The sequence below is a fragment of the Lonchura striata genome, chromosome 2, assembly GCF_046129695.1.
Source record: "Lonchura striata isolate bLonStr1 chromosome 2, bLonStr1.mat, whole genome shotgun sequence".
In the NCBI taxonomy this organism is placed as follows: Eukaryota; Metazoa; Chordata; class Aves; order Passeriformes; family Estrildidae; genus Lonchura; species Lonchura striata.
In genome coordinates this window covers 33,924,218-33,942,558 of record NC_134604.1, presented here as the reverse complement: position 1 = coordinate 33,942,558, position 18,341 = coordinate 33,924,218, and the positions used below count along the sequence as shown (strand labels likewise).

The following is an 18,341-nucleotide window of genomic DNA, read 5'->3' as shown; positions in this document are numbered from 1 at the left end:
TCCAAGGATGACAATGTAAAAACATAAGCATAAGCTTTGCCTTGTCGATATACAGCCATACTGTCAGTCATTGTCAAAACTATAGAGTGGAGCAGCATATCACATCTTTTCCTGTCAAAATGTTCTTTCTGACAAAGGTCAGTGCCTTCATGACATAAATCTGTTATCCTATTATTGTCATAAGTATCACAAGAAGAAAGGAGTCAAATGTTTGGAACAGATAGAGTCAATGCAACTTAATTCAGGAAAGGGCCATATTTCCCACTTCCCTTTGTCAGGCTGCCAGCCATCAGTATGAGCTTTCCCTCTCACAATCTGTTTGTGTTCCAGTGAGTAATAGCTTTTTACTGGCCTGGAAAATGACTATCCCGTTACTAGCAAAGTGCATTCATAGGATCAAAAGTCTTTTTGAATAGTTAAATACATTGTGCCCTTTAAATAGACCAGACTTCAGATGAAAGCCTTAAAACTATAGCCAATCTGTTGGAAAATTAAAAATATAGTAAATCTAGGGCTGAAACCAGGCATATTTATGAGCTACGCAAATATAGAGTCATTCAAAGTAGTTTGTTACTCAGTGGAATTTACGAGGGTTTTCTTTTCTTCATGAGAACCAACATTTCCAATAACTCATACATTATTGTAATAGATGGAAAATTTAAAAAATATATAATATCTGACAAAATGTATCTCAAATTGATCACGGCAGTGTTTACTTTCACATCTATTTGAAAAGATACCAATTCATCATAAGATTTGTGTGTATGGCTCTCTTCCCAGTAATGTCAAGGTGAACTGGGAGTAAATGGAACTGAAATCAATATATGCACAGGAATTTAAAGCTACAGTAAATGGGAACATTGAGAACACTGAATATGAATATAAATTGACTAAAACACATGGAGACATGCATAACATGTGTGAGGAATTAGAAATAATGGATATCAAGTTTTCTGGATAGGACTGGCCAGTTGCATGCAAGGAACATGAAGACTGGGCTAAAATGTGGTTCCTAAGTTGTATTCATGTGATCCATGTGACTTAAGATTTTATTTTGAAATAGTCATTATGTTGCAGCCATGTTAACATAAACTTAAGGAAATGGGGGAAAACAGTCACCCAGAGCTTACAATCTAGTGTAAATTGCAGAGCAAATTCTAGTGTAGAGTTTGAAGGATCTGATTATTCAGGAATAGAGAATTGCAGTGTTGGAGGGTTGATTGGACTATTTTTCATCTCTTTCTGGTTAACTTTGTGATCCACACAAAATTACTTTTTTTTTCTGTTGAAAATCAAACAAAAGCTTTGCAGTTTTGATTCATAAACCACCTGCTGGTCTCTTCTTCTGAGCGAAAGGACCTCCAGGATTTACAATTCAAATAACAGGAATTTGAAAAATGAATTATAGCAAAAAAAAAATTTTTTCCTTGCTTGTTTGACAGCCTATCTTTTCTTACAACATGCAAATGGGAAAAAAAATACAGAGACTGAAAACAAAATTGCCACCAGTTTAGATAAAATAGAGAAAACATAGTCAATCCTGTCTTTACTCCCTAGAGTATGGCATGAAGAAGGAGAAAAAGAACAAAAAAAAAGAACAAAACACACCCAATTTCCTCCATCTTGTCCCCTTTGAACCCCTAATCTAGAATCCTAAAATTTTACTTTTGGACCCGTGCCACACTTAATTATTACTTATATAAAACAGTCAGAGCTTGTAATTCATCCTGTAAGATTGAAAACTCTTTTCCATGGACAGAGATCAGAGACAGTGTCTCTGGGAGCTATGTACAAGGGGGCTCCTGACCCCCTGCCAGGGTCCCAGGCCTTCCAGGGCAGCCAGAGGGAAGCTCTGGATTCCCACACTGATGGATCCCCTCCAAATCAGCATATTCTATGATTCTATGACTATGAAACCTTTTCACTGAGATCTTCCACTCAACAGGAAGGTGCTAGCAAAGTATTTCTGAATTATGCCATAAAATTTAAGCAAAATCAGGCACAAACGTGAAATTGGTACTTGGATCTGAAACAAGGAGGTCTGTCTCTGTGAGCCACAAATTTGATGAGAAGGTCAAAACAGACCTCTGTATTTCCTGTTAGTTTCTAGGAAAATATGTATTTTTAAAGGGTCTAAAAATGGGTGCTGTAACTTAGGTGTTTATTCTGTAATAGCTGGGGTTGTAAGAACAGTTGCATTGAAATACAGATTGCTTATATACACATCGCCTCAGCCTTTAAGGACATACCTACATAAAGAAACTGAAAGTAAATCAGTGATAATTCAGCTTCTTCCTTTGAGGTTCTTTCATCCCTCCCAGAACTAGTGATCCAAGGCTATCCTTATACTACTTCATTTGGTCATTTCATCATAGAAACACAAAGGCCAAGGTATTTCAGTGAGAAGTTCTAGAAAATTTTCAGGCTGTAAAGCCTAAAGCCCAGTGATTTTTACTTTTCCGTAAGTTCGGAAATCGAGCCTCTTTCCTAAGTGCTTTCATGGGCCACTTCACAGGTTTCTTGAGGCAATGAGTTTTAGAAGCTCAATAAGGAACTTATGAAGAAATAAGTTTTTCTTAACAAGCTTTACATTTTATTTCATTCAAATCTATTCAATTTCCTCTTACTCTTACATTATAACTAAAACTGAGAAATAATGCCAACAATTTAATCTTTTCATCTCTTTTGGAATTATATGCCTTTGTTTTTACTGATTGTCCTAAAATTGCATGAAGAACAGTAAGATGATATTTTTTTAATACTTTAAACTTATATTAAAATCTGTAAATTTTGTTTTTGTTAATCTCATGTATTTGTTAAAGATGAAAGGCAAATAATGATAACCTTCAGGAATGATGAAAAAATATGTGGAACTGAAAAAATATCTTCTAGCAATCTGGAGGGAAATTTCAGCTATTGTTTAGAAATGAGTTGTTTTATTACTCATTAAAGATAATAAGAGAAATCATTTCAATCTTTATTAATTTCCTCTATCATTTCTGATATAATATATAGGCAAGTTCCTTATGCTGATCAGACTTGGGAAAAAATAATAATAATAGCAGAAACTAATATAATAAATATTTATTAATTTAATAAAAATTTAAATGTTCACCTACAGGTGGGGTTAACCAAATGCCATTTTTGGTATATGAATTTTATCATATTTTGGTATATGAATTTCTCGTCAGATTGGTTATCTTTATATATTCAATCATAGTTTTGATCACAGTATTTATATATATATATTTATTTTTTTAATTTTTTTTTTTTTCCCCCCTTAGGAAGTTGGCTGCATTTTATGAGGATTTTTTCAGACATCCTTCTGGCTTTATTAAGGTAGGAGTAAAAGATATGGACTATATATTTTAAAGCTCTCTGTCATCATCCTTGAGGCACAGCTAAGTATAAAGTAAATTAAACATTCATGAAAGGGAGTCAGAGGAAGAAAATGTTGTCAAATGAAAAGGGTGGATAAAGTCATTATTTTTATGCCTAAATATGGTACGACCATGTGAGCTGGTTTTGGAGGTTTATGTCACCATTTCTTGCACAAGATTTGGGGTGTTTGTGCATCCACTGAATATGAGAGAAGGAAGTTCCTGTATCCACCACTCACTTGTATTTCTGTAGCTGTTCTGTTCCTATTGCCATGACCAGATTCTTATCACAGCTCAGAAGCTGGAAGCATTACCAAATCCAGCACTTATGTGAACAGCCCTTCTGGGACCCAAACATGCAAACTTAGTGGTTTTAGTATTATGCTCTAACCAACAGAGCTAATCTCAGGGTTAATGTGTTGGTGCTCATCACATTCAGGCCATGTATGTGTGGAAAAGCTGCCTCAATTAAAAAAAAAAAAAAAAAAAAAAAAGATGAAGAAGTGGAAAGCAAGAATTTAATTTCTTTTTCTTTATCTCCTTGAAAACAACACCTCTTCCTTCTTGCATATTAAACATGATATGACTCAGGTTATAATTTCAGTGTCACAATCTGTTTGGCTTGTATATAGATTTGTCACAGGTTCTTTTGTAAATCATCACTTTAATATTCAGCTAATTTTTGCACCTGAGGTATATAGAAATCTTTGTAAAGTTTGGGCAGCCTGGCACATAATGCTTTGAACAATCCTTCTGTCTTTTCTGATAGACAAAATTTCTACAATACATCAGCAAACTTAAAAGATATGAGTGTTCTCATGCATGATATTTTCACTAGCTAGATTTTGACTTGATCAAAGATGGCATTAGACACAGATTTCCAGCCATGAAAGGAGATAAATGGCCAACATTTTCAACATTTCTCATCAAAGTGCAAAAAGTCCAAGTTAAAATCAGAACAATCTGTTTGTAATTAGCAGTATATGGTTTATCTTCAAGGGGTTTTACAAGCCATTCCTGTGAATAAAATAGCTGGGCCAAGAAAGATGCATGTTATTTATTAGAAGTGAATTAAATATTTTACAGTGAAACAAGACAGGCTTCTATTCTCTATCATGCAGTCTTGCATGAATATACTGAAAAAGTGAAAATTGTAATTTCCTTACTTGCCAATTACTTGTATTAATTTTTTTTTATTTCATGTTTTACTGAAATTGTTTATAACTCTTGAACTGGATTGGAGCAAATGAAAGAATTTCATGCAGATAGAAAGATGATCTGTAGAAAAGAGTCACCTTTCCTGCAGGAAGGAGTCACCCCAAGAAGTCAGGAAGATGGATTGAGCATCCCCATGAAATACAAATGAAATCAAAAAAGAAACTCTATTCTGGTATTAAAATTAAGGCAATTCTTTAAAATATATATTTTAACTTCCATTTTTCTGATAAAGTTTAGTTTGGTTTGGTTAGGTTGATTTGGTTTGGGAATTGGGTTTTCTGTGGGGTTTTTTTTGTAGGGTTTTTGTTTGTTTTGAGTTTGTTTATTTTAACCTATGTTATAATAAAAAATTAGTTTTTCATAGGACTCCTGGAGCTGCAGATTTTAGAAAAAATTCAGAGAGATGTGAGCAATGAAGTAAAACTGAAGATATATAAAGGATAATTTTTAAAACTATAAACATACTTAGGGAATCAAGGACTTTATTTGTTATGTAGGTCTTACCCTTATTTACCCAAGTTTCCAAAATTCTAATGGAACCCCTTTTCCTCACCTCAGCCCTAGGATGGGGCAAATTTGATAAAATAATATTGTAAAAAAAGAGGGAGTCTTCCTGTACTCCATATTTTCTCAAATAAACTGCAATGGTTTGCTTTGTTTCTTTTTAATGTTGCATTCCAGATTGTTTTGCATTAAGTCATAACTAATAACCTTGGACAAAATTGCTCAACTCTTTTTGTTATTTGTTTACTTCTCTGCCATCCACCCAACAGAAAAGCCATTGAGAAAAATGTGTAACATCCCTGACATTTAAAAAACTTAGAAGAAAAAGCATGTGCTATAGCTACCCACTCAGTGAACATATGTGAACAGTTTGCGTGCAGAATATAGTGTCAAAAATGAAATCCTTGTTTTTGGCTACTGCATATGCAGAAGAGTCAAGATTGTGTGGAACAGACTTCTAAGAATGTTGTACTTTATGAGTGTGATTTTCACTACGGTCTTTATAATGTAAATCCCCAAAACATGGTGAGACCTTGTTTGGAACTTTTGCAGTCACAGTCTATCTCACATGTCCAGTATCTGCTGCCTCAGCCTGTCCTGTATACAACAGGCTTGTGGCTGCTCTTACCTATGTTGCCAACACCAAATCTTTAAGGAGTTTGCACTTGCAGAGCTAAGCTCCACTATGTTCCTCACACATCCTACACAAAATCTCCATGGTAGAAAATGGACAGAAACAGCATTACCAGGACTTTTGTTTAGATATTTATAAATGAAAGAATTTTACACTTTCTGATCAAAGAGAATTAATTGGAACCAGGCTTGAGGGTATTTAATATTACTAGAATTCCAGTTGTGCAAAGAGGCTCAAATAATTCCTTTGTGAATGGATACCATGAGGCTACAATAAAATCTGCAAGCTCAGCTACCCTTTGATGCCATCCACGTGCAAAGGGTCTCCAGCCCGGAAGAAGGGCAGTTATGCCCAGTACTGCGATATTGTCTTCTCTTTATTAATCATTGCAGGTTGATTTTGGCAAATTCTGCTCTGTGCCCTGAGATCTTCATGGCTGGGAAAAAGTCTGATATGCCCTGAGAGGTATCACAGAGCTCCCAGCCAAAGGTCAAGACACTAGTAGAAGATTGAAAGACCAAGAGGGAAGGAGACAGAGTTTCCTACTGGGATCTATCCAACCGTTTATTAATGCAATCAAATCATGGCAAAATGGTGGAAGTCACTCAGAACAGGAAAGAGACAGGTGCTACTCCTCTGGGCTGATTCCCTCTTTCTCCCAGATCTGACCATGGATTTTTCATAACCTGAGTTTAATAGTGCATCTCTGTTAACTTGTAAGCCACACATCATTGTTGCCCAGATGAGGGATTTGTAATTTAGCTTTTTGTTACACATCTCTTCCAGATAATTTGCTTTATTCAAAAGCTTCCTTCCCTCAATATGCTCATTCCCTGCAAACAGACCGTTATCACCTGTTCTCCACTTGTTTGCATGCTGACAGCTCTTCTTCTCTCATAAATTCCATTAATTAATGAATAGTCAGCAGGGAATTGTCTCCTCAGGCTCATTAAAGAAATGGACACTAAAATGATATGAAAGCAGCTGCCTCCTTTCTGCTATTCCCTTCTGATGGCTACTGCTTTCCTCATCACTGCTAAATTATAACACTGCTTTGATTAGCAGTCCTGTTACTTGCTGCAGCTGCATTTAGAGATGGAAATTTTAACTATACAGTCATGTTTAATTGATATTCTCATCAAACTGTTGGCATTGTAAAAAATCACAGCACTCTGATACATCAGGCTTGTGTACGTATATTAAATCCTGTTGAATTTTTTTGACCTTGTAAGCAGATTGAAAAGACATCTTTCTTGATGCTTTCTCATAAGTCACTGATTATCAGCTGAGCTCATTTTGGAACCAGATGTAAAATTTGTGAAAAATCCCAGGCCAGAGATCATTCTAAACAAAAACATATTTGATTATTATCCCAGTGCCTAAGTGTGAATGCTCATTTCTATGCTGAAAAAATGTAGAAATAATTTCTTTTAAAACACAGGATGAGATCTGATTTTTAATAAAAGATTTCAAATAAAAAACTGTTCCCCAGCAAAAGAGTGAATTTATCCTAGATGGATAATTTATATGATGGCTAGTATAAATTACCAGAGTTAGGAAGATGTTCTAATTCAAGCAAGAAGGATGGTTGGGCCAGACTTGCCTATACTCAAGGTTTAGGTTCCAACTCATCCTTTGTTGAAGAAACATTACTCATAGAACAGTCCAAATCAGGACAGCTTTCTCTACTCTGAGGCTGCTGAGACATGATGATCCTCTACTAGCGCAACCTTTGAACAAGAGATGATAGAATCCTGAAGTCATTAAGGTTGCAAAAAAACCTTTAAGATCATCAAGTCTAACTGTTAATACATCACTGCCATGTCCACCACTAAACCATGTCCCCAGGTGCCATATCTACATATTTTTTTAAGATTTCCAGGGACAGTGATTCTACCACTGCCCTGGGCAAGCTTCATATTGGGCTCTTAACGGGCTTTACCCTTTCTGTAAAGAAATGTTTCCTAATACCCAATCTAAACTTCCCCCAGTGAAATGTAATACCATTTCCTCTTGTTCTAGAAGAGGATGTCTTGCAGCTTTGAGGTACCATAACAGGAATTGATAACTGCCTTTTAGTGGCTAGTGCTTTCACTCAGATAAAATCAGATGCCTTTCTGGGATCTGGGACTAAGTGGGAGATACAGGGTGAGGAGAAAGTCCTTTGGTCTGGTGCTGACTTGTGATGCTGCCCATGTTCAAGTTCAGATCAAAAGACAGAGGAAGAGGTCATTTGCAATGGAGTATATCAGCAAGTATCCAAAATGAGAACAGGAGCAGGTCTTTAAACACTAGCCCTAGGAATAATATATTGAGCACAATTCTGAATTATCAGAAGTGTAATGGAAAGGCTTCAAACCTGTTTTAGTCCCTGTTCATTAATTTCAGAACTGGATTTTAACTTTGGTTACCAAATATAGTCACATTTTGATGACAACCCCAAAACTTTGAAACTCAGAGGCGCTATTTTATAAAAATATAATATCCTTCCCTGACTTTGAAAACTTTTTGGCTTTACTTGGAGAGGTTTCTGTTAGATGTTTCAAAGTTTGTGCAGGATGATTATAGAGTTTGTAATTCACCCACAGTACTTAAAACCCCCATTTTATTTTGTATCAGGATGAACACTTAAAGGGAATCTCCCAGTCATCTCCAACTCCTGCATTGTTGAAACATCTGTTCCTCTTCTGCTGCAGCCCTCAATGTGGGCAACACCCTCAAGTCTCTGACTATGAGAGCTTGTTTAGATTTAAGCTGGAGCTTCTGGTTTTATTTCTACTTTTAGAGTTCCAACAGCTAAAAAATGGGGTGATTTTACTAACTTTCATGTGAGATCCTTACTTCCTGCAGAGACCAAAAAGCCTACAGAAAAAGCAAGACTCTTTTTGATCAAGACAGAGACCTAGGGTTTTGCTGTAAACATATTAAATTGCCCTGATGTGAAGGATCACGGTAGAAAAGTCTAAGTCTAGAGTAGAAAAGCTTTTCTACTCTAGATTTAGTAGAGAAATTTGGCCTCTGAACTGAAGAATTGGAAAAGTATCCCCCCTATCAACTCTTTATTTGAAATGCTCTCATGTTTTGTTGATAGTTGGCATTGTATCATGTTAAATACCACTACTTTGAGTAAATTAATAAAAAATTTCCCTTTTTGTTCCAAGTATTTAACTTCCTTCATTCTTCGATAGTCTGTGATTACACTGTATTATTCTTTATTAATTGAATAATGTTTCCCATTGAGCTGCTTTGTGGAAGCAGTGAAAACATCCATGTAGTTTAGAATATCACAGATATCACAATATATACGTGGAGGATTCACATATGTTATTAGGATTATTTTAAAATGTCATGTCTCTATTGTAAAAAATAATTTAAAGAAATAATTCTCTGTAGTAGTTTGTAACTTGGCTCCATTGGCATGGGGAATCTCAGCTGCCTTAAATTAGATTAAATTATTTTAGGCCTAAAAGAATGATTCATGGGTACTCTATAAAATTCATGGTACAAATTCAAAACTAGAGGCTTCAGTAGATTTTGGCTGGAATTCAAATAGAGTAGGACACTAAAATGAAACAAACATATTCTTGAAATGTAGTGCGCATCTATTCATTAGTGCAATACCTAAGTTTAATTTTAAATTTTTAATAGAATTTTTTGTAGCAGTTGTGCTCATTAAAGATATCCAAGTTTGGTGAACAGAAGTCTCCTGAAAGCCATTTTCTAACTCAAGGATTCAATAAGGCAGACAGGGTTTATCAATTCACTATACATAAAAAAGTCAGTTATCCTGTGGTAGAATTGCTTTTATCTTGGGAGATTAAATATTAATTTATTACATATATGTGAAAAATTTTACTTCCTATTAAACCTTTCATATGTTTCCCATGCCTAATCTCTTTTTGTGTATACTGATCTCTAACCTACAAGTCATCAAATTATTTTTGCCTCTAAGGTAATTTATTAATTATGAAACACATTTGGTGTTAATTAAAAGATGCAGTTAGCTTAGTACTTGATATTGTAGCTAAATTAATTCACTAGATCTTTTACTAAAAGCCAAGAAACGACCTTCCTATAGTGTTACACCTGATGCTGTTGTTCCACACCAGCTACCACAAGATCTAATAATAATTATAGAGTATTCAGGCTATCTGGCTGCTAGTAAGGATCTCAAGACAGTAGAGGAGGGAAAATTATTAGAACTGAGATCTGTGTTCACACTCATAGAGAGAAAGAGCTTGTCTAAAAGGAAAAGGAGGGTCCTGACAGCACAGACAGAATACATAAGAAATGTTTATTTAACCACACAGGCAGATGAATCAGTGTTTCAGGGCAGTTAGAAACATGTTATTGAAAAAAAAAAATTGCTTCTTTTATAACACTAGAGTGAAATATAACAGGTAGCCTGAATTAACCGCATCTGGGTTGATTTTCTTTTAGAAATGTACAGTGTATAATTCTATATGTGTTTTGATAAGGCAATTTGTAATTAGAACCATACTGGAAGTCCTATGATAAAAATTATTCTTCTTCTTCACCTCACTGTCACAAGAGCTTTTCTGCAGGGATTATTGGCAGTGACTGACAGTGTAGTAGTGTTCTGCAGTCACTCTCCACTTTGTCAGAAATCTGAGATTCTGCTAAGGCAAAAAAGTTTGGGGGTTTTTGGACACAGTTGGTGTTTGTGCTGGTTTGGAGCATACGATAAAAAACACTTCTGCAATACATATCCAACAACATTTGGAGGAAAAATAAGTTAGGACGTAGTTTTTAATCCAGCAGTCTTCAAGAAGGATCCAATATATGCAGGAAATTACTGACATCTCTCATTTCTTCCCAGGCAACAATTCCCTAGCATTCCCTGATATGCAGATACTCTCGTTTCCTCTTGTCCAGAACTATTCCAGTCTCATCAAAACCCCCATGGCAGAGAACCTGCTTTGTTTTTCCTGTGCCACTCATTTCTTTGTATATATCCATGTTTATTTTTGATAATTATTCTTTGGCTAATAACAGTATCAACAACACACACTGTGTTTGGTCCATACATGCATTCACGGCCAGTATATCAATCACAATTAATTTCTCTATTGTTAATTCTCATAAATTAGTTTGGGTTTATTTGCTTTTAGAAACCCAGAAATACACAGATTTTATATTAATTGCTGAACTTTTAACTAATGGGTCAGAAATTTAAATCAGTGGAAAAATACTACCATGGGAGAAGATTAATGTGAAGATCACGTAGACAGGTCATTACTTGTGCTAATTGCATTATTTGGACTAATAAACTGTGTAAATGAAAGTGGCACTGGTTTCTCATCTATTCATAGAGATAATTCTAGCTTTCTGAACAAGTAAATGTACTTATATTTTTATGTAAAACTTGCTCATGTCTTCAGGAAAACAAATATATTCTCATTTATGTAGACTACTCCTTTCTAGAAATCCATACAAATAGATTAAAGGAAATGGCAATAGTGTAAGACATCATGTAGAAAATGGTCAATATGGAATGCATTATTTCCAGTCATATTTTCCATTATATTCAAAGGCTCTGGAAACTAAATGATATTACAAGAGGTTTCACTTTTTCATTTTTGATTTTCTATTCTGATGGTCTTTCTCAAAACATTACACCAATGTGACCAGAACATGAGATCAGCATTCTTCCAGAATTATACTGGGACACTGTGGTCATATTAGGGAATGACACTTCACCCTGGTTGCCTTTTAGGAATGTTTGTCAGCTAAGGGTACAGCAATAAGATATTTAGTCATCAAGGTCAACAGGGAGGTTCTGTCTTGTGTCAAAGCAACATTGGAACTGAGTACACCTAGGGGTTATATAATTTATTTTTAAAAGAAAGCTTCTCCTCACTTCTTATCCTGTACATTTCCATTTGATCAGAAATAAATTGTGTTATTTTGGGAATGAAAGTCATATTTACCCAGATAGTAAAATAGGCTTTTACTGGTCTTTTAAAGCAGAAGTTCGCATCTAACCTCTGTCAAACTTGTCAAGAGCATATTTTTCAGCTCTTTAGGAAGAAGGAAATTTGAAATTTGAATGATAATAATGAGAATTACTTTGATAAATTACACAATAGAAAGGACATGTAATTTTTTATGGAGAAAGAATAATCACAAATGTATTCCTTCATGTATGGTTCAAAATTTGTCAAAAATAAAATAAACAGATCTGCATCTCATGCTAGATATGAAAACAGCTTCACTAGCAATGAAAATAAAGATATCAAAAAGGATAAGGAGTTTCCAAAGCCATGAATATGAGTAAATATGAACAGAAGGAATTTAGGGTTATTTGGGGTTATCACAGCAACCCAAATAAAATGGATTTTAATGTCAATCTGGTTTTTGTGAGATGCAAATGAAATACACAGATGCTTTAGAGATGATCAAATTTAACAGCTCTGAAACTTTGTGTATTTAAAAGCATAATATAAATTTTAATCGGCATTTCCATATGGGAAGGTCTGTGGATGAAACTGCAGATCTCACAGAAATACAACCACTGATGCCAGTTTGTGTTTGTGGCACTGGGGCTAACACAAAATGTCTTGCAAGGACAAAAGAGAAAGCTGTTATAAACACTGGGATCAGCAGCAAGGCAAAGTGCTGACTTCCAGCCACTGTCACCTTCCACAGCTCCTCAGCCCTCCTGCTCCTTTCCTGGAGCACATTTTAAGCAGGATCCTTTAAGAAGGTCTGAGCTATGTGTAATTTGGGAGCATATATGGGTAAGACGGTATATTTGCTCTATGCTTGCTACAATCACAGGTGACAGGACTTGATGATCAGATGGTCATTCATCTTTTTTGTTGTAAAGAACAGTTGGCCAGTAAAAGTAGTAAGATAACTTTAAGCAAACGGCTCCTAAAATTTCCAAAACATATCAGCTGATTAATCATTATCCAGTTTCTTCTTACAAAGGCTTGTTTTGAAAGAAATTGCATTTTACTCTAAGCTTTTTCTCAGTAAAAACTCAGGGGTACTCAGGGCATCTTGAACAATCACCAGAAAAATATAAAACAAAATTGAAGAGTTATTCCATTTATATGATCAAAAAAAACATGGGTTGCTGAGATTATGTTAATTTTTTTCTCTTAGTACTTAGGTCTATGCAGATTTTAATATTGGAATCTAACAAATGATCAGCCATTTACAAAATTCATATTTTCAAATTTGGAGGGAAAAAAGGAGTAAAGATCATTGCATTATAGACGAGGTGTATTTAGAAAACACAGCTTCCCTTGGAGATTTGTACTCCACATAATTACATTCCACATACAGTAATTGAAACTTGTGAATATGTCAAACTGTGTGTTTTCACAAACCTGCAGTAATCAGCTCAAATTATTTAAATTCACTATTTGACATAATTGCTATAAATATGACAGAAAAAGATATTTCTAGGGTATATTGCTTCATAACTCTATCAAATGACTGCCTAGGGAGATAACTACATTGTGTTCCTATGGAAATCTGCAGGATAGCAACATCCAATACTAAATACTTGTCTTTTCACAAACCCTATTTAAATTTACTAAAAGATCTACTGATATTAAAGGGAAAGCTCTGTGGTTTGGGACAATCCACATACCTCTCTGATTCAGAAATTACTGTAAAATCAAGCACTTGGAAACTGCTGGCCAACAGCTCAACAGCTGTCATCAGGAATAACTTCACTGAAGTAAGAAAAAACTGATGCTGATTTTTACCAACAGAGAGTTCAAATTGCTCGTCTAGGGAGAGTACACATGCTGGGCTCCTGACAACGTTGCAGCAGACTTGCCACCTCCACAAAACTACTATAAGAGCAGAGATTGTCCTATTTGTCCTGTGCTTAACATGTGAGAGAAAAGGCTTTCTATGGGTTTATGAAAGCCAAGTGCCAATTGTAGTTTCCAGCCCTTCTGAACCTTTGAGATGTCATGAGTGCCAGAGAAAAAGATTTTCCCAACGTGTTTGCTTTAAGTGCTGTGAAGATGAAAAAGAAAAGAAAAGGGCAGGGGGATGGAATGGGTTGGGGTGTCATAAATGATAGTGGAATGGTTCCTAACATGCATTTTAACAAATTAATTTATTCCAGCCTGTTTTCTGACTGACCAAAACTGCATAAATGCTGATTTACTGCTAGCAAAAAGAATAAATGGAGTCATTGCAGGAAACAGATACACAAGAAAATATTTGTACTTTTTTATTGGGAAACATGAGAACTTTCCAGAGGTCCTTTACAACATCTAAGTTCTAACAACTCTTGGAGGGCCCCTGGAGTTAAGGTGAATTAACAAAGTGAAAAGAAAAAACAGAAAAACACACAGAAAACTTTTTTCATTTCTTTAATTATATGTATGGAAAAAAAAAAAAAAGGAAAAAACCCAAAAACAAACCACAAAAAAAATGCAGAAACTTCTTCAGCTATAAAGTAAAAGTAAGCTTTAAAATTGAGTATTTTCTTTTACTTCATCCCTCTGACTGTATGGTGGAAGGATGAAGTAAAATTTACTAAATTATCTCGTCTTTCCCTCAAGAGTCAGAAGCCTTGTGCACATTTCCTAGCATTGTGGTTGTTCAGATGACATTCTGTGAGGGTGGTGAGGCACTGGCACAGGTTGCTCAGGGAATCTGTGGATGCCCCATGCCTGGAAGTGTTCAGTCAGATGTGATGGGGTTTTGAGCATTCTTGTCTAGTGGAAGGTGTACCTGCAGTTCTATGGTTACATGAAATATATTTGAAAGAAAAGGCTATTTATTTAACATTATTTTTCTTTCTTTCTTTTTTTTTTTTTTAATGGTGATACTGTGTGCTTTTCTCTGGCAAACAACCTGATCTGTGCATGTGTATGCATTTGTATAGCCACAACATTTTATTGAAAATATATATATATATCTATTTAACACCTAGTTCAAAAAGAAATTATATAAAGATATGGCTAAATATTCCAATTATGAATCATGCATCACTGCTTCAACTGTTCCACAATTATGAGAAGTACTGGCCTGGCAAACCAACACAACCACTGTTTCTCAAAAATCAAAGAGACTTCTAGCTGCAAAATGGCCACTGGAGCTCTTTGGTGGCAGGCAAATAGCTGAAGTTAAAAATAACCAAACAACCTTTTTTAATCAATATACTGATTTAAATGAATACTGCATTCACCCTTTATTCAAAGTCTAGGGAGTCTGAGAAAAAGCCTCAAGACATCGCTCATTGACACACACAAATAGCTTCACAGATAATTTAAATGGAATTCAAGCTATTCAAATAATAACATTCAAAAAATATAGTTAATACATTAGGATAAGATTATGAGATAGTCAGCCAGAATGAGAATGAGAATATAGTAAGTCCAGCACATTTTGCCAGTTCTTTATTAGCAACTTCTACGACTCTATTTATGGATTAATTTTGGTTTTTTTACTAAAAAATTAAGTGAAAGCTTTGAGGACCAATGTTATGAATTGTCTTACAGGGTATTTCAACCTGAATGTTCTAGAATGTCTTGTTAACTCTTACTAGAGAGTTCTTCTAGCTTTGTTCTACCCAAAGTAAATTCTTTATTTTACACCCCTACTAAGCAGGCATAATTTGTGAGTTAAAGCATCAGGATTTTATATATTCTTATGCATTGAGGCTCTCTTACTATTTTAAATTGCATCAGACTCTTGATGTCCTTTTCTGCAATTTTGGTGATATGATTTTTATGTTGTATAAGCCAAGGTTGTACTGGGAGTCTAGCTATTGTATCAGTATCTTAATTTGGATAGATAATAGATTTGGAGTTCCTATTTCTTTTCACACCTTCTTCAACCTGACTGGGCATATTGGAATTCTGGGTTAACTTCTGGTACTCAGTGCCAGCCTTCTCATGGTGTGCCAGGACTGTAAGATAAACAGGAACATCCAGCCCTTTAAGACAGAACATTAATTTAGAAACCTGGAGGAGAACAAACACATTTTGTTCTAAATATACCATATGAGCTAGGAGAGGTATTCTTTCTTTCATAGGTACATCTTAGTTTCAGGGTACCCATTTAAGTGGAATAGTGGCTTCACATGTTGTTGTCAGAGAGAGTCCAGCAGCAGAAAGAGTAGCCATATGGATATTCTTCAACTTGTAGCAGAGGTTAATGGCAGCACAGCATTGAGTCACAGAATATCCTCAGATAGCTTCCAAGCCAGCAACATGTATAATCCTAAAAATCCCTGTACATATCTAAATAAGATTTTAAAACAATACACATGCATTCATTTATCCAGATTGTCTAAACTAATGGGTTTTCTGGACTGTAATGTGCAGTTTAGATGTCTGCATTCAAAAGTCTGACCCCATCTTTATAAAATCTAATGCATTTTCCTTTGTACTCTACAAATGCCAAATGTAACAATTTGATTTCATTTCATAAATGCTTTCACAAACACAAACTTCATCACTAATCCTTTGTTAGTGTGTTCTGGTAAAATTGTACTCCTGTCTTTGGACTTAGGATGCCCTGTATTTCTGTACTCAAAGTGAACAGATAGCATGAGTACATTTATCTCACCTTAGCCGAGGTAGGATTTCTGAAAAAGGAACTGTGTACTGCTTTGGGAACACATTTGGGAATACCATTTTTTTTTTTTTCCTTTTTTAAAAGGCATTTCAAGAGCTTCTCCTTAGGCTGACAAGTCAGCACTCTTGTGGAACCTGAGCATGCAGGTATCAAAGTGCCAGCTGTAAAACTCACAGGAGTTATTTTCAGCTTTGGTAGCTAATATGGGAAGGTAGGGCAACTGCATAATAATCCTAACCATCAGAAAGGAATTACAGCTTTGGAGACAGAAGTTCATCTGATCAATGTTACAAAATGTGAAATGATGCAGGATTCTTGGATCAGAAATAATACTTGTAGCTGGCTGTCAAAATCCTCTGCCAGTCCAACACTGAAAATTTGCTTTCTTCAATGCATGCCTTCAAATACTCTTCACTTCAAGAGTCTTTCCAAATGTGCAACATCCTTTTTCCAATCAATAATAAGGGGTCAAAGTCACACTTAACCCTCAGAAAGGTTTCCTATAAACTCAAATAGCAATATGTGAAAATAGGCTTCTTAATTATGGGAGAGCAATTTTCAGAAAATTTAATTAATATACTTAGTACATTATTTCTGTTGTGTCACTAATATTAGCTGTTCTCTGTGCCAGAGACCTAGGAGACAAAAATATCTGAAAGTGCTTGTTGTTCTTATAACTGGCTTCACCTCTCCCCCAGGAAATCATAAAACCTGTTGATTCCCAGAATTTGAGAGGTATAGAAAAAGGATTGCTTTATAATGGACCCATTTCTTTTACTTGTCTCTAGATATACAATGCTGGCTCAAAATTAAGCCATAACACAGGGCAAGGCAGATTTCTTGCTTAAAGTGCTATACACTCTCTCATGCTGTAGCTCAACCAGACTTCCCAGAATAGCCAGCCATGCTCTGTCCTTTGTTTTGCCTTTTGAAGGAAACGTTTCTAAGGGGGTTATCTTCATCCCTGCATTGTTATGGATTAACTGGAAGGTGGGCTGGGTTTCCTTTGTGTAATGCATTGTTATCTCAAAGCAACAGCAGGAAAAATGGGTTGTATGCTGGAAGTGTCAAATTCACTGTTCAGTGCAGGTTATGTGCTTGCTGGTTCTCTAACTCTGACTCCCTCTGGCACAAGCTCACCTTGCACCAAGAGACACAGCCAGGAAAACTCAATGCTCTTTGGTGAGAGATGTCCTAAGGGTAACTAACGCTGCTTGGCCTTGGAGGTAAATACAAAGCTGGCTGCTATATCCTGTTACATGCTAATCTCACACCATAGATTCTGTACAGGTGACACATCTTGCATCTGTCCCATCCATGGCAGTGTTCTTTGCCAGGTGGATGGGGCTCTCAGCAATCTGGTCTACTAGAAATTGTCCTTTCCCAAAGCAAAGAGCTTGAAACTAAATGGTCTTTAGTGTGCCTTCCAACTTAAACTTTTCTATGATTCTGTGATTCATGGAAAACATTTTTGATCTATGTTACCCGTCACACTGCAAAGAAGTATTTGTGCCGCATTGCCCTTTGCTCAACTAGGATGACCTTCATTTGGATCACATTATAGTCATTGTGGGAGAAGGGAGTAGAGAAAGGTTAGCCTTTAGAAAATGCTTTAGGAACCTTTCTCTGGGTGCTGTATGAAGTATCTTTTGAGGTTTGGCATGCCCTTGTCACTTTTATTTATTGCCTCCTGTCTCTTGGTTCCATTCTACGTGAGACAGAAGGGGTTTTCTGTGACAAATTAAAGAACAAGCAAAGTTAAAGTGACAAAAATCATAGAAATTGTACTAGTATGTAAAGAAAATGTAACAGATGCCTTAATTATTTTTAACTTTTTCTGAAATGGATTCTTATTCATATGGGTGGGTTTGCTAGGCGTGAACTCTATAACTAATAGATTTATTTTAGCTTAGCCTATAGAAATAAAATGTTTGTGTGGATTTCTTGGACTTTTTCTTCTCTTTGGTATTGATGTCATCTGTATTTATTGTTAGGCATGAGGTGTTCAGACCTTTCCGATCTACTTC

General features: G+C 35.5%; 1 protein-coding gene across 8 annotated transcripts in view; it reads left to right on the top strand.

Moving 5' to 3' along the window:
* Window positions 1-18,341, top strand: part of TENM4 (teneurin transmembrane protein 4) — a 1,541,819-nt gene that overhangs the window by 477,513 nt on the left and 1,045,965 nt on the right. For all 8 annotated transcript variants that reach the window (XM_031505163.2, XM_077781310.1, XM_077781309.1 and 5 more), the window contains exon 4: window positions 3,285-3,339. The gene's annotated coding sequence lies outside the window, so the exon portion shown is untranslated. The remainder of the gene's footprint in view (window positions 1-3,284; window positions 3,340-18,341) is intronic.